Genomic DNA, 15891 nt, shown 5'->3' with positions numbered 1-15891 from the left:
ACTCTGAGAGTGTACACATGGAACCAAATGGACCCTTATGGGTCTGTAACTCAAGAGTGTACTACAAATGGAAACACATGGACCTGCTATAGGGTCCTTTTTACACTAATTAATATTGATTTTAAAATATAAATTGGTGTCCCAGAGATAGAAAAGCCATTAAATGGAGGTCCGTAGCCTAATGTCAAACCTTTCAGGCCTGTTTTCTCAACTCACTGTTTCTCTTCAAGACATAAATTACTCTATAAGACATTATACTCTATAAGACATTATACTCTATAAGACATTATACTCTATAAGACATTACTCTATAAGACATTACTCTATTACTCTATAAGACATTACTCTATAAGACATATCTCCAAAACGGGTGGGTCAAACTGAACAACCAATATGTCAATTTGAAGCTGTGATTCCCATTCCCCATGACTTGGAAAAAAACCCGAAAATGAAATCAAATCCAATGGCAGCCCCTCCTTCAAATCTTGTCATAAATATGAACTTCGGATAGATGACAGCCCTCCTAGTGTTATATTATGGTTTGAAAAAGTGCTGCGCTTAATGCCATTGGAGAGGCTCTCATGTGTCCTACGGGGCAACCTGGCCGAATTCGTTGAAGCATGGCTGCCTCTGGCGCCTCATATAGGGGATGAGTGGTCAAATGTTATGTGTATTGGAATGACCGAGGAGGCCAGTTAGACGACACACCAATGAGGAGGTATAGGGGTCAGACTTACATAATCTAAAAGATGATGATGGCAGCTATATTGTGATGTCTAATATACTCAATTTGGTGTGAAACTGTAAATAGGTACTTTACAGTGATTTGAATATACTTTCTGTCCCTATGCCCCTTTGGCATATGTATTTTATGATTTGCATATACTTTTTGTTTTTGTCCTGTTCTGTCAACCCATTTGGGATTATGGTTGATCTCATTAATGTCTTATAGTTCTTGATTTAAACCCCCAGAGAACCTCAAAGTGTTTAATAGAGAAAGGAAAAAAGAAAAAAAAAAACAGTTACAGAATGTGTTAAGTGTCGTATGTTGTGCCCATGTGTCATAAGTTCATGTATTGTCCATGTCTTGTTTTTTCTGCTTAATACAAAAATATTGAAACACAATGAACTTTAGTGTGAAAGTAGACGGCATAATTAATGTCTTGTTTACTTTACCTCTGGGAAGCGTCATGGCGGCTAAAGGTGTGTCAGAAGCAACAAGCTAACAACAACAACAGCCACAAGTATTTCCTCTCAGAACGGCGGATTTCAAAATAAGAGCGTGTGGCGTTAAGCAGGAAGTAGATGGATAAACATGTTTGACATTGATAGAAGTGTCTTTAGATGTTGTGATGAATTGAGCATGGAAGACCGTGATGGAAACATGTCTTTTTCTGGGTTTCTTAGCAGTAGTTGTTGTATTGATCTGTAACCATTGTACAATTGGTCAATTAATTTTGACCTGAGATCAGATTCTAGACAGTTTTCTGAAAAAGCTATGTTTCTATGTCAGTCGTTCTTCGATTTTTCAAAAATAGCAGACATACAAGCTCATAGCGCGCCACTCGGTGGCGCGCTATGAGCTTGTAGATCTGATATTTTTCAATAGGTAAAGCACAACATAATGCTAACACCAAAAGGGGTTTCCGCCCAAAATGGGTTAAATGTTTAATGTTCAATCAATAAAAGTTTCTGACACGATAAAAAAAAACACGATTAATGATAAATTAATTGGCAAAATAAAAATAAAAAAAAACACAGTTTGTAGATATACAGATCTCTAAGCTCGCAAATCGATGCTTAAAACTTGTAGATCAGCTATTTTTCCACTATGTACAATTATTTTTAATGACAATAAAAACAGTTTTGGACATTGTGAGCTTTCTACCGGACAGAGATGATATTAATGATAAATGAATGTCAAATACATTGGACTAAAAACGGCCAATGCCGTCATCACAAATGTGATGTCAGCACAATTGGGCACAAGTGGGCATGGCTTTTTAGCCCAATGAATTTTTGCAAAACTAATGTTTGGAATGGATTCAGCATCATGAAAACCCCCTAGAGAAAGCATGATGAAATGTTGAATATTTTGCCTTCTATAGGTTGTTAATGGTATGGTCACATATTATGCCAATTATGAAAATGGCTCAACATATAAGTTAGCATCCGGCAGTTTCTACATGCTGGGGCCCCATACTCAACATTTATAACATCAGTTTCTACATGCTGGGGCCCCCTACTCAACATTTATAACATCAGTTTATACATGCTGGGGCCCCATACTCAACATTTATAACATCAGTTTCTACATGCTGGGGCCCCCTACTCAACATTTATAACATCAGTTTCTACATGCTGGGGCCCCTGAGCCATGCCATAAAGATGCCAAGAGGCATAAGGACCCCTGGTTTGATCTGAATTAGGCTACGGACCCACAATTAATGGCCTTTCTATCTCTGGGACCCCCAATTTGTATTGTAAAATCAAAGTTAATTGAATTCTCCTGAGAGTGTACAAATGAAACCAAATGGACCCGGGCCGTCATGCAGGGTCCATTTCATGGTTCCATTTATACACTCTGAGTTACAGACAGATATTAAGGGTCCATTTGGTTCCTATAACTATATAATTTAGCTGGGGACCCCCTGCAACTCCCTCAAGGACCCTTGCTGGGGGTCCCCGGACCCAACCAATGTTCTAGAGTAGCCTATGGGGTTCTCAACGTTTTTGGCCGGGGACCCCCAGAAATGCTTTGGCCATGTCTCGTGACCCCCGCCCCGCCCCGCCCCGCCCCCCCTCCCCACCCCCAATACAATACAAATTGACCGCAACAATAACCATAATAATAGTGAAAATACACCATAAATAAATACTGAAACCAGATATAATCATTAAGGAAAGTTTATGCATGTACTATGTAAACTCTTCATTTCTCTTTTCCAGCCATTCAGTTGCAAAAAAAAGGAAAAAAAAGATATTTGGCGACCCCCCGGGGGGTCGCGACCCACGGGTTGAGAACCCCTAGTTAATATCTAGACACACAGACTGAAGTCAGCGCAGCGCGTATATCCCCGCCAGGCAGCTATAGCCTATCCTGTATGTGGCACCCGGAGCATGCCTTGATGCGCACAGAGCGCACATCTTCTGGAGGACACGGAGCGATGGATCCATAATCCATTCCATGAACGAAGCAAAGCAGAGAAGATAAGAAAGGCTCTCTCTACAATACAATACAGTACAATACATATGCAACATATCCGTCCATTTTCTCATGTACCATGGTGTACTTACTGTGCGCGATGCGATCAGCTAAATTCTGTAGGAAGAGATGCTCTTCTCTGCGCTCTCTCTCTCTCTCGCTCTCTCTCCCTGTGTCTGTGTGTGGGTGTGTGTGTGTGTGTGCGTGCGCGTGCGTGACTGTGGGGGGGGGGGGGGGGGGGGGGGGCAATCCATAGCTGTCGCTTTTCATTGGTTAGGAGGAGGGTGAAAATGGTGGGGGGGGGGGGGGGGGGGTGCTGCATCTACGGCTGACAGGCTTCCTGATTGGCTACTTTATTTTGACACTACGTTTTTTTTAAAAACTTATATATATATAATATAGTGACTGTATCGAAATATTGATTTAAAAAAAATCTAAGTAGGCCTTTATCGAAATGTAAACAGCAAATGTAAATAATACATTCAATTAATTTAGAAAAAAAATGGGTTAAATTATTTTTCCCATTCCATATCGCTACAATAGTCAAAGTCAAATATAATAATCGAAGAATGTGTGTATTCTCTGTGTTCATGTCAAGGTGTGGGTTTGTCCATAATGTGTGTATTCTCTGTGTTCATGTCAAGGTGTGGGTTTGTCCATAATGTGTGTATTCTCTGTGTTCATGTCAAGGTGTGGGTTTGTCCATAATGTGTAATTTAGAAAAAAAATGGGTTAAATTATTTTTCCCATTCCATATCGCTACAATAGTCAAAGTCAAATATAATAATCGAAGAATGTGTGTATTCTCTGTGTTCATGTCAAGGTGTGGGTTTATCCATAATGTGTGTATTCTCTGTGTTCATGTCAAGGTGTGGGTTTGTCCATAATGTGTGTATTCTCTGTGTTCATGTCAAGGTGTGGGTTTGTCCATAATGTGTGTATTCTCTGTGTTCATGTCAAGGTGAGGGTTTGTCCATAATGTGTGTATTCTCTGTGTTCATGTCAAGGTGTGGGTTTGTCCATAATGTGTGTATTCTCTGTGTTCATGTCAAGGTGTGGGTTTGTCCATAATGTGTGTATTCTCTGTGTTCATGTCAAGGTGAGGGTTTGTCCATAATGTGTGTATTATCTGTGTTCATGTCAAGGTGTGGGTTTGTCCATAATGTGTGTATTCTCTGTGTTCATGTCAAGGTGTGGGTTTGTCCATAATGTGTGTATTCTCTGTGTTCATGTCAAGGTGTGGGTTTGTCCATAATGTGTTCAAATACAATGTCCATCTATTTACCAGAGAATCACTCATTCTATTATATTATATAATATAATCACTGTGTTTACTCATTTATATTCTTACATGTTGGAGCCACACGTTTCTATCCAGCCTTCATCAGTGTCTCACTCATTGATTTCGTCGACTAAAACTATGTTCGTCGACTACCTTTTTTCACTGACGAAAACTACATGGGAACTAAATGAAAGCTAAGCTACAGTATGATGACTAAAACTAAGACTAAATATACTGACAATTTCGTCAACAAATAAAACATCCAGTGTAAATCATTTTACACTTGGATGCATGCTGAAAATAGCAGATCGGCTATTTTCAGAAAGTGTAAAAACAGTCATTACGACGGCACCAAACACCCACCAAAATACATTTTAGTCGACTAAATCAACTGTAGATTTAGTCGACTAAAACCATATGATATTTAGTCGACTAAAACTATATAGACTAACGCTAAGACATTCCAGGTGACTAAAATGTGACTAATGACTAAAACTAAAATAAAATGTTGATGCCAAAAACAACACTGGTCTCCAGGGACGGATTAACCCTCGCCGGGGCCCCTGGGCCCCCATAGCGCGTGGACGCCACATTTTTGCGCCTTTCTGTGTTTTCATCATCTTTTTTTTTATCTAAATTTAACAAAATCAACAGCCAACGAAGGGCCCCAGGAGCCCTTTTCAGGGCGTCAAACCTAGTACAATTTCCCCGAAGGGCCCCTGAGAGCCAAGGGCCCCTGGGCCACGGCCCCACTGGCCCAATGGCTAATTTGTCCCTGCTGGTCTCATTGTCACTGAAGAAGGCTGGATAGCCGAAACCTTTGTCTCCTGCATGTCCAGCATGCAAGAATAAATGATTGAAACGCAGTCTTGGGTGTGTGCGACCCAGGACCGCTATTTATATGAGGGGTTCTCAACGATGTTGGCTGGGGACCCCTCCGCACCCCCAATACAAACCGACTGCAAAAATAACCTTAATAATAGAGAAAATATATCATGAATGAATACTGAAACCAGATATAATCATTAAAGGAGCATTCAGTGATTTGGGAAAAAAGACGGTCCACCCGGTAACAAGATGTGCACATGCACACGCTCTACAGTGGGGGAAGTACAACAGACCAACAGCACGTGCACCAATGCCCGCCCCACTCGATCATGATTGGAAGAAGGCCCCTCTCATCCTGATTGGATGAAGGCTTTGCCACCCAAAGCCCAAACCGAAACTAGGGTTTTTTGACCCCAGGGGCTCACTGGGGACCGGGAGGAACTCCTTATATGGTCAGCACACTTTATAGTAGGGAGGATTATCCAAAAAATAAGAAAAAATAAGTGATATTTGAATTAAGTCAAATCACTGAATATACCTTTAAGGAAAGTTTATGCATGCACCACGTACTATGTAAACTCTTCATTTCCATTTTCCAGCCATTCAGTTGCAAAAATAAATAATAATGATAATTTTGGGACCCTCCCCAAAATAATTTGGCGACCCCCTGAGGGGTCGCGACCCACGGGTTGAGAACCCCTGATTTATATGATATGATTTGAACGGGTAACGCGCCTTCAGTCAGAGTGCAGAGTATACTAGGGTAACAGGTCCGCTCACCCCTTTTCCATCTCGCCCCACTACTCTACCTAGCTGTAAATACCAGGTACGGTCGCCCCTTTTCCACCTCGCCCCACTACTCTACCTAGCTTTAAATAACAAACATAATTCATGTTGGTGATTATTTAAAAGGTATTATCATATTAAGTTCACTCTGTATATCCACGGGCATAATAGCATGATGATGACATTACAAAACATGGGCTACATGGAAGAAATTTAGAAGATTAATAAAACGAAATTAACTGCTAGAAGGGTCAGGGGACCTTAGTATAATTGCCTTATTTGAATCTGAATCCAACATATAAAAAACATATTTGTGATTTTTGTTCGTTCAATTTAATCCAGCAAAAAGAAAATTGCTATTTTTTTCCTTTTTTTGTTCAGAATTGAAAAATGGGAAAACACTAACCGAAAAATCACAAAAATGGTGGTGCCTTAGTATAATTTTTTTTGAGTCCAGCAAACAGAAATTTGCTATTTTTTTCCTTTTTTTTGTTCAGATTTGAAAAATGTGAAAACTCGAAGCCAAAACCCAGCTTTTAAAAGCTGCCTCAAAGTTGAGTTTTCAGGAGAAAAAAAGGACGCAAAAAAAAGCTGTTCATTCCAAGCGTCAAAACGAAAAAGCTTGTATACATAGAGATAACATGGGAGCACGAAGCAAGAAGCTGCTTGATTATGCCTTTGGTTCTTTTGCACTACTGATTGTTACCCGTTTCCTTTCTTGTCAGTTAAAATTATCATTCATCATCACTTCCATCTTGTCCATCACCTAACCCTAACCCTAACCCTAACCCTAGTTGTCTGGTACCAGATTGGTTACCATATGGTACCAGAACAAAACCAACAAAAAAGCAGTTGAATTGTCTGGAATCAGTGGCGCAGTGTCTTAGGACACTGCCACATGATCGGGAGATGGTGAGTTCAAACCCCACTCAAGTTTTTACTTTCAAGACCGATTTCAGAAGAAGAAAACCAACAAAAAAGCAGTTGTGTTGTCTGGAACCAGTGGCGCAGTGTGTTAGGACACTGCCACATGATCGGGAGATGGTGAGTTCAAACCCCACTCAAGTCATTACTTTCAAGACCGATTTCAGAAGAAGAAAACCAACGACCTATCAACCAACACATTCAAAGGCATATCAATCCCATTAATCCCTTTTCTTATCAAGTTGAAGGCATCCCGGATTTTGTTGAGGGTGGGTTGGGTGTTTCACGGTTTCTCATCAACTCCATGTTAAATCACCCAATAACCCGCCAACGGACACTAGCCCTAACCCTAGTTGTCTGTTACCAGATTGGTTACCATATGGTACCAGAACAAAACAAACAAGAAAGCAGTGTGAATTGTCTGGAACCAGTGGCGCAGTATGTTAGAACGCTCCCACATGATCGGGAGATGGTGAGTTCAAATCCCACCCAAGTCCTTACTTTCAAGACCGATTTCAGAAGAAGAAAACCAACAAAAAAGCAGTTGAATTGTCTGGAACCAGTAGTGCAGTGTGTTAGGACACTGCCACATGATCGGGAGATGGTGAGTTCAAACCCCACTCAAGTTTTTACTTTCAAGACCGATTTCAGAAGAAGAAAACCAACAAAAAAGCAGTTGAGTTGTCTGGAACCAGTGGCGCAGTGTGTTAGGACACTGCCACATGATCGGGAGATGGTGTGTTCAAACACCACTCAAGTCTTTACTTTCAAGACCGATTTCAGAAGAAGAAAACCAACGACCTATCAACCAACACATTCAAAGGCATATCAATCCCATTAATCCATTTTCTTATCAAGTTGAAGGCATCCCGGATTTTGTTAAGGGTGGGTTGGGTGTTTCACGGTTTCTCATCAACTCCATGTTAAATCACACAATTACCCCCCAACGGACACTAGCCCTAACCCTAACCCTAGTTGTCTGTTACCAGATTGGTTACCATATGGTACCAGAACAAAACAAACAAGAAAGCAGTGTGAATTGTCTGGAACCAGTGGAGCAGTGTGTTAGAACGCTCCCACATGATCGGGAGATGGTGAGTTCAAACCCCACTCAAGTCTTTACTTTCAAGACCGATTTCAGAAGAAGAAAAGCAACACAAAAGCAGTTGAATTGTCTGGAACCAGTGGTGCAGTGTTAGGACGCTGCCACATGATCGGGAGATGGTGAGTTCAAACCCCACTCAAGTTTTTACTTTCAAGACCGATTTCAGAAGAAGAAAACCAACAAAAAAGCAGTTGGGTTGTCTGGAACCAGTGGCGCAGTGTGTTAGGACACTGCCACATGATCGGGAGATGGTGAGTTCAAACCCCACTCAAGTCATTATTTTCAAGACCGATTTCAGAAGAAGAAAACCAACGACCTATCAACCAACACATTCAAAGGCATATCAATCCCATTAATCCATTTTCTTATCAAGTTGAAGGCATCCCGGATTTTGTTGAGGGTGGGTTGGGTGTTTCACGGTTTCTCATCAACTCCATGTTAAATCACCCAATTACCCGCCAACGGACACTAGCCCTAACCCTAGTTGTCTGTTACCAGATTGGTTACCATATGGTACCAGAACAAAACAAACAAGAAAGCAGTGTGAATTGTCTGGAACCAGTGGCACAGTGTGTTAGAACGCTCCCACATGATCGGGAGATGGTGAGTTCAAATCCCACCCAAGTCCTTACTTTCAAGACCGATTTCAGAAGAAGAAAACCAACAAAAAAGCAGTTGAATTGTCTGGAACCAGTAGTGCAGTGTGTTAGGACACTGCCACATGATCGGGAGATGGTGAGTTCAAACCCCACTCAAGTTTTTACTTTCAAGACCGATTTCAGAAGAAGAAAACCAACAAAAAAGCAGTTGAGTTGTCTGGAACCAGTGGCGCAGTGTGTTAGGACACTGCCACATGATCGGGAGATGGTGAGTTCAAACCCCACTCAAGTCATTACTTTCAAGACCGATTTCAGAAGAAGAAAACCAACGACCTATCAACCAACACATTCAAAGGCATTTCAATCCCATTAATCCATTTTCTTATCAAGTTGAAGGCATCCCGGATTTTGTTGAGGGTGGGTTGGGTGTTTCACGGTTTCTCATCAACTCCATGTTAAATCACCCAATTACCCGCCAACGGACACTAGCCCTAACCCTAACCCTAGTTGTCTGTTACCAGATTGGTTACCATATGGTACCAGAACAAAACAAACAAGAAAGCAGTGTGAATTGTCTGGAACCAGTGGCGCAGTGTGTTAGAACGCTGCCACATGATCGGGAGATGGTGAGTTCAAACCCCACTCAAGTCTTTACTTTAGAGGCCGATTTCAGAAGAAGAAAACCAACAAAAAAGCAGTGTGAATTGTCTGGAACCAGTGGCGCAGTGTGTTAGAACGCTCCCACATGACCTGGAGATGTTGAGTTCAAACCCCACTCAAGTCTTTACTTTCAAGACCGATTTCAGAAGTAGAAAACCAACAAAAAAGCAGTTGATTTGTCTGGAACCAGTGGCGCAGTGTCTTAGGACGCTGCCACATGATTGGGAGATGGTGTGTTCAAACCCCACTCAAGTCATTACTTTCAAGACCAATTTCAGAAGAAGAAAACCAACGACCTATCAACCAACACATTCAAAGGCATATCAATGCCATTAATCCGTTTTCTTATCAAGTTGAAGGCATCCCGGATTTTGTTGAGGGTGGGTTGGGTGTTTCACGGTTTCTCATCAACTCCATGTTAAATCACCCAATTACCCGCCAACGGACACTAGCCCTAACCCTAACCCTAGTTGTCTGTTACCAGATTGGTTACCATATGGTACCAGAACAAAACAAACAAGAAAGCAGTGTGAATTGTCTGGAACCAGTGGAGCAGTGTGTTAGAACGCTCCCACATGATCGGGAGATGGTGAGTTCAAATCCCACTCAAGTCCTTACTTCCAAGACCGATTTCAGAAGAAGAAAACCAACAAAAAAGCAGTTGAATTGTCTGGAACCAGTGGTGCAGTGTTAGGACGCTGCCACATGATCGGGAGATGGTGAGTTCAAACCCGACTCAAGTCTTTACTTTCAAGACCGATTTCAGAAGAAGAAAAGCAACACAAAAGCAGTGTGAATTATCTTGAACCAGTGGAGCAGTGTTTTAGAATGCTCCCACATGATCGGGAGATGGTGAGTTCAAATCCCACTCAAGTCTTTACTTTCAAGACCGATTTCAGAAGAAGAAAACCAACAAAAAAGCAGTGTGAATTGTCTGGACCCAGTGGCACAGTGTGTTAGGACGCTGCCACAAGATCGGGAGATGGTGAGTTCAAACCCCACTCTAGTCTTTACTTTCAAGACCGATTTCAGAAGAAGAAAACCAACAAAAAAGCAGTGTGAATTGTCTGGACCCAGTGGCTCAGTGTGTTAGGACGCTGCCACATGATCAGGAGATGGTGGGTTCAAACCCCACTCAAGTTCAAACAAAAAAATAAAGTTCCAGGGTGCAATCCCACCCCAGTATTTACTGTGACACTTTGTTTTCCACACTGACATCAAGTAGCACAGAAAAGCTGTGTTGTAGTAACCATCAGTTAGCTCAGTGTGATGAGAGGCTGTCCTTGGGAGCCACAGGTCCAGGGTTCAAATCCCACATTAGTCATAATTGTGACACTTTGCTTTGCACACTGATTTCCAGAAGGACAACTTTAAAGCAGCCCAGAAATTCACCATGATTGTGTGCCGGTAAGTGGCCCAGCGGATAAGTCAGATGATATCCGTAGTATACCTAGTAGAAGTGTGCCGGTTCAAACCCGACATACTCCTAGTAGGCAGTGATGGTTCAAATCACTGACACCTAGAGTAGGAGTGGCCCAGTGGATAAATCAGATGATATCCGTAGAATACCTAGTAGAAGTATGCCGGCCGACATACTCCTAGTAGGAGGGTGCTAGTTCAAATCACCAACACCTACAGTAAGTAGGAGTGTGTGCAGTTAAGTGGCCTGGTGGATAAATCAGATAATATCCATAAAATACCTAGTAGAATTGTGCCCGTTCAAACCCGACATAGGTTGGTGCTGGTTCAAATCACCATCACCTAGAGTAGGTAAGACCGTGTGCCGTTAATTGGCCCGGTGGATAAATCAGATAATATCCGTAGAATACCTTGTGGGATGGTGCTGGTTCAAATCACCATCACCTAGAGTAGGTAGGACCGTGTGCCGTTAATTGGCCCGGTGGATAAATCAGATAATAGCTGTAGAATAAGTAGTAGGATGGTGCTGGTTCAAATCACCATCACCTAGAGTAGGTAGGTGGTCAAGTAAGAGTATGTAGGGGCAGAGTAGGCGAGGGTTGGTCAGTTAGGGGGAGGAGTAGGCGAGGGTTGGTCAGTTAGGGGGAGGAGTAGGTGAGGGGGGTAAGGTAGGGGGAGATTAGGCGAGGGGGGGGGGCAGGCGAGGTGGAGAGTAGGCGAGGGGGGTGGAGGGCAGGCAGGGGAAGAGTAGGTGAGGGGGTGGCAGGCAGGGGGAGAGTAGGCGAGGGGGGCCAGGCAGGGGGAGAGTAGGAGAGGAGGGAGGCCAGGCAAGGGGAGAGTAGGACAGGTGGGGGGCAGGCAGGGGAAGAGTAGGTGAGTAGGTGAGGGGGTGGCAGGCAGGGGGAGAGTAGGCGAGGGGGGCCAGGCAGGGGGAGAGTAGGCGAGGGGGGCCAGGCAGGGGGAGAGTAGGAGAGGAGGGAGGCCAGGCAAGGGGAGAGTAGGACAGGTGGGAGGCCAGGCAGGGGGAGAGTAGGAGAGGGGCTGGCAGGCAGGGGGAGAGTAGGTGAGGGGGGCCAGGCAGGGGGAGAGTAGGAGAGGGGGGAGGCCAGGCAGGGGGAGAGTAGGCGAGGGGGAGGCCAGGCAGGGGGAGAGTAGGCGAGGGGGTGGCAGGCAGGGGGAGAGGAGGGAGGCCAGGCAAGGGGAGAGTAGGCGAGGGGGTGGCAGGCAGGGGGAGAGTAGGAGACGAGGGAGGCCAGGCAGGGAGAGAGTAGGAGAGGGGAGAGGCCAGGCAGGGGGAGAGTAGGCGAGGGGGGAGGCCAGGCAGGGGTAGAGGGTGGAGGCCAGGCAGGGGGAGAGGGGGAGAGTAGGAGAGGGGAGAGGCCAGGCAGGGGGAGAGTAGGCGAGGGGGTGACAGGCAGGGGGAGAGGAGGGAGGCCAGGCAAGGGGAGAGTAGGCGAGGGGGAGGCCTCTTCCTGACTTTTTTTTAATAATTATTAAATAAGTTAAAAAAAATCTTTTTTTATAAAAATATTATAAATACTTTATTATAATTTCTCTACTCTTCCCTGCCTGGACTCCACCCTCTCCTACTCTACCCCTGCCTGATCTCCCTCCTCTCCTACTCTCCCCTGGCCTCCCCCTCTCCTACTCTCACCCTGCCTGGCCTCCCCCCTCTTCCCCTGCCTCGCCCCCCCCTCGCCTACTCTCCCCCTGCCTGGCCTCTCCCCTCGCCTACTCTCCCCCTGCCTGGCCTCCCCCCTCTACCCCTGCCTGGCCTCCCCCCTCGCCTACTCTCCCCCTGCCTGGCCTCTCCCCTCTCCTACTCTCTCCCTGCCTGGCCTCCCTCGTCTCCTACTCTCACCCTGCCTGCCACCCCCTCACCTACTCTCCCCCTGCCTGGCCTCCCCCCTCGCCTACTCTCCCCCTGCCTGGCCTCTCCCCTCTCCTACTCTCCCCCTGCCTGGCCTCCCTCCTCTCCTACTCTCCCCCTGCCTGGCCTCCCAACTCTCCTACTCTCCCCCTGCCTGGCCTCCCTCCTCTGCTACTCTCCCCCTGCCTGCCACCCCCTCACCTACTCTCCCCCTGCCTGGCCTCCCCCCTCGCCTACTCTCCCCCTGCCTGGCCTCTCCCCTCTCCTACTCTCCCCCTGCCTGGCCTCTCCCCTCTCCTACTCTCCCCCTGCCTGGCCTCCCTCCTCTCCTACTCTCCCCCTGCCTGGCCTCCCTCCTCTGCTACTCTCCCCCTGCCTGCCACCCCCTCACCTACTCTTCCCCTTGAACCAGCACCAACCCACTAGGTATTCTATGGATATTATCTGATTTAACCACCGGGCCAATTAACGGCACACGGTCCTAACTACTCTAGGTGATGGTGATTTGAACCAGCACCATCCCACTAGGTATTCTATGGATATTATCTGATTTAACCACCGGGCCAATTAATGGCACACGGTCCTACCTACTCTAGGTGATGGTGATTTGAACCAGCACCATCCTATGTCAGGTTTGAACCGGCAGACTTCTACTAGGTATTCTATGGATATTATCTGATTTATACACCAGGCCACTTAACTGAACACACTCCTCCTTACTGTAGGTGTTGGTGATTTGAACTAGCACCATCCTAGTAGGAGTATGTCGGCCGGCATACTTCTACTGGGTATTCTACGGATATCATCTGATTTATCCACAGGGCCACTCCTACTCTAGGTGTCAGTGATTTGAACCATCACCGCCTACTAGGAGTATGTCGGGTTTGAACCGGCACACTTCTACTAGGTATACTACGGATATCATCTGATTTATCCGCTGGGCCACTTACCGGCACACAATCATGGTGAATTTCTGGGCTGCTTTAAATTTGTCCTTCTGGAAATCAGTTGCAAAGCAAAGTGTCACAGTTATGCCTAATGTGGGATTTGAACCCTGGACCTGTGGCTCTGAAGGACAGCCTCTCATCACACTGAGCTAACTGATGGTTACTACAACACAGCTTTTCTGTGCTACTTGATGTCAGTGTGGAAAGCAAAGTGTCACAGAAAAGACTGGGGTGGGATTGTACCCTGGACCTTTATTTTTTTGTTTGAACTTGAGTGGGGTTTGAACTCACCATCTCCTGATCATGTGGCAGCGTCCTAACACACTGCGCCACTGGTTCCAGACAATTCAACTTCTTTTTTGTTGGTTTTCTTCTTCTGAAATCGGACTTGAAAGTAAAGATTTGGGTGGGGTTTGAACTCACCATCTCCCGATCATGTAGCAGCGTCCTAACACACTGCACCACTGGTTCCAGACTATTCAACTGCTTTTTTGTTGGTTTTCTTCTTCTGAAATCGGTCTTGAAAGTAAAGACTTGGGTGGGGTTTGAACTCACCATCTCCCGATCATGTGGCAGCGTTCAAACACACTGCGCCACTGGTTCCAGTCAATTCACAGTGCTTTCTTGTTTGTTTTGTTCTGGTACTATATGGTAACCAATCTGGTACCAGACAACTAGGGTTGGGGTTAGGGTTAGGGTTAGGGTTATGGCTAGTGTCCGTTGGGGGGTAATTGGGTGATTTAACATGGAGTTGATGAGAAACCGTGAAACACCCAACCCACCCTCAACAAAATCCGGGATGCCTTCAACTTGATAAGAAAACGGATTAATGGGATTGATATGCCTTTGAATGTGTTGGTTGATAGGTCGTTGGTTTCTTCTTCTGAAATCGGTCTTGAAAGTAAAGACTTGAGTGGGGTTTGAACTCACCATCTCCCGATTATGTGGCAGTGTCCTAACACACTGCGCCACTGGTTCCAGACAATTCAACTGCTTTTTTGTTGGTTTTCTTCTTCTGAAATCGGTCTTGAAAGTAAAGACTTGAGTGGGATTTGAACTCACCATCTCCCGATCATGTGGGAGCATTCTAAAACACTGCTGCACTGGTTCAAGATAATTCACACTGCTTTTGTGTTGCTTTTCTTCTTCTGAAATCGGTCTTGAAAGTAAAGACTTGAGTGGGGTTTGAACTCACCATCTCCCGATCATGTGGCAGTGTCCTAACACACTGCGCCACTGGTTTCAGACAATTCAACTGCTTTTTTGTTGGTTTTCTTCTTCTGAAATCGGTCTTGAAAGTAAAGACGAGTGGGATTTGAACTGACCATCTCCCGATCATGTGGGAGCATTCTAAAACACTGCTCCACTGGTTCAAGATAATTCACACTGCTTTTGTGTTGCTTTTCTTCTTCTGAAATCGGTCTTGAAAGTAAAGACTTGAGTGGGGTTTGAACTCACCATCTCCCGATCACGTGGCAGCGTTCTAACACACTGCGCCACTGGTTCCAGACAATTCACACTGCTTTTTTGTTGGTTTTATTCATCTGAAATCGGTCTTGAAAGTAAAGACTTGAGTGGGGTTTGAACTCACCATCTCCCGATCCTGTGGCTGTGTCATAACACACTGCGCCACTGGTTCTAGACAATTCAACTGCTTTTTTGTTGGTTTTCTTCTTCTGAAATCGGTCTTGAAAGTAAAGACTTGAGTGGGGTTTGAACTCACCATCTCCCGATCATGTAGCAGCGTCCTAACACACTGCACCACTGGTTCCAGACAATTCAACTGCTTTTTTGTTGGTTTTCTTCTTCTGAAATCGGTCTTGAAAGTAAAGACTTCGGTGGGGTTTGAACTCACCATCTCCCGATCATGTGGCAGCGTTCAAACACACAGCGCCACTGGTTCCAGTCACTTCACACTGCTTTCTTGTTTGTTTTGTTCTGGTACTATATGGTAACCAATCTGGTACCAGACAACTAGGGTTAGGGTTAGGGTTAGGGTTAGGGTTATGGCTAGTGTCCGTTGGGGGGTAATTGGGTGATTTAACATGGAGTTGATGAGAAACCGTGAAACACCCAACCCACCCTCAACAAAATCCGGGATGCCTTCAACTTGATAAGAAAACAGATTAATGGGATTGATATGCCTTTGAATGTGTTGGTTGATAGGTCGTTGGTTTCTTCTTCTGAAATCGGTCTTGAAAGTAAAGACTTGAGTGGGGTTTGAACTCACCATCTCCCGATCATGTGGCAGTGTCCTAACACACTG

The sequence above is a fragment of the Electrona antarctica genome, assembly GCF_951216825.1.
Source record: "Electrona antarctica genome assembly, contig: scaffold_148, whole genome shotgun sequence".
Taxonomy (NCBI): Eukaryota; Metazoa; Chordata; class Actinopteri; order Myctophiformes; family Myctophidae; genus Electrona; species Electrona antarctica.
This window is presented reverse-complemented; position numbering follows the sequence as displayed.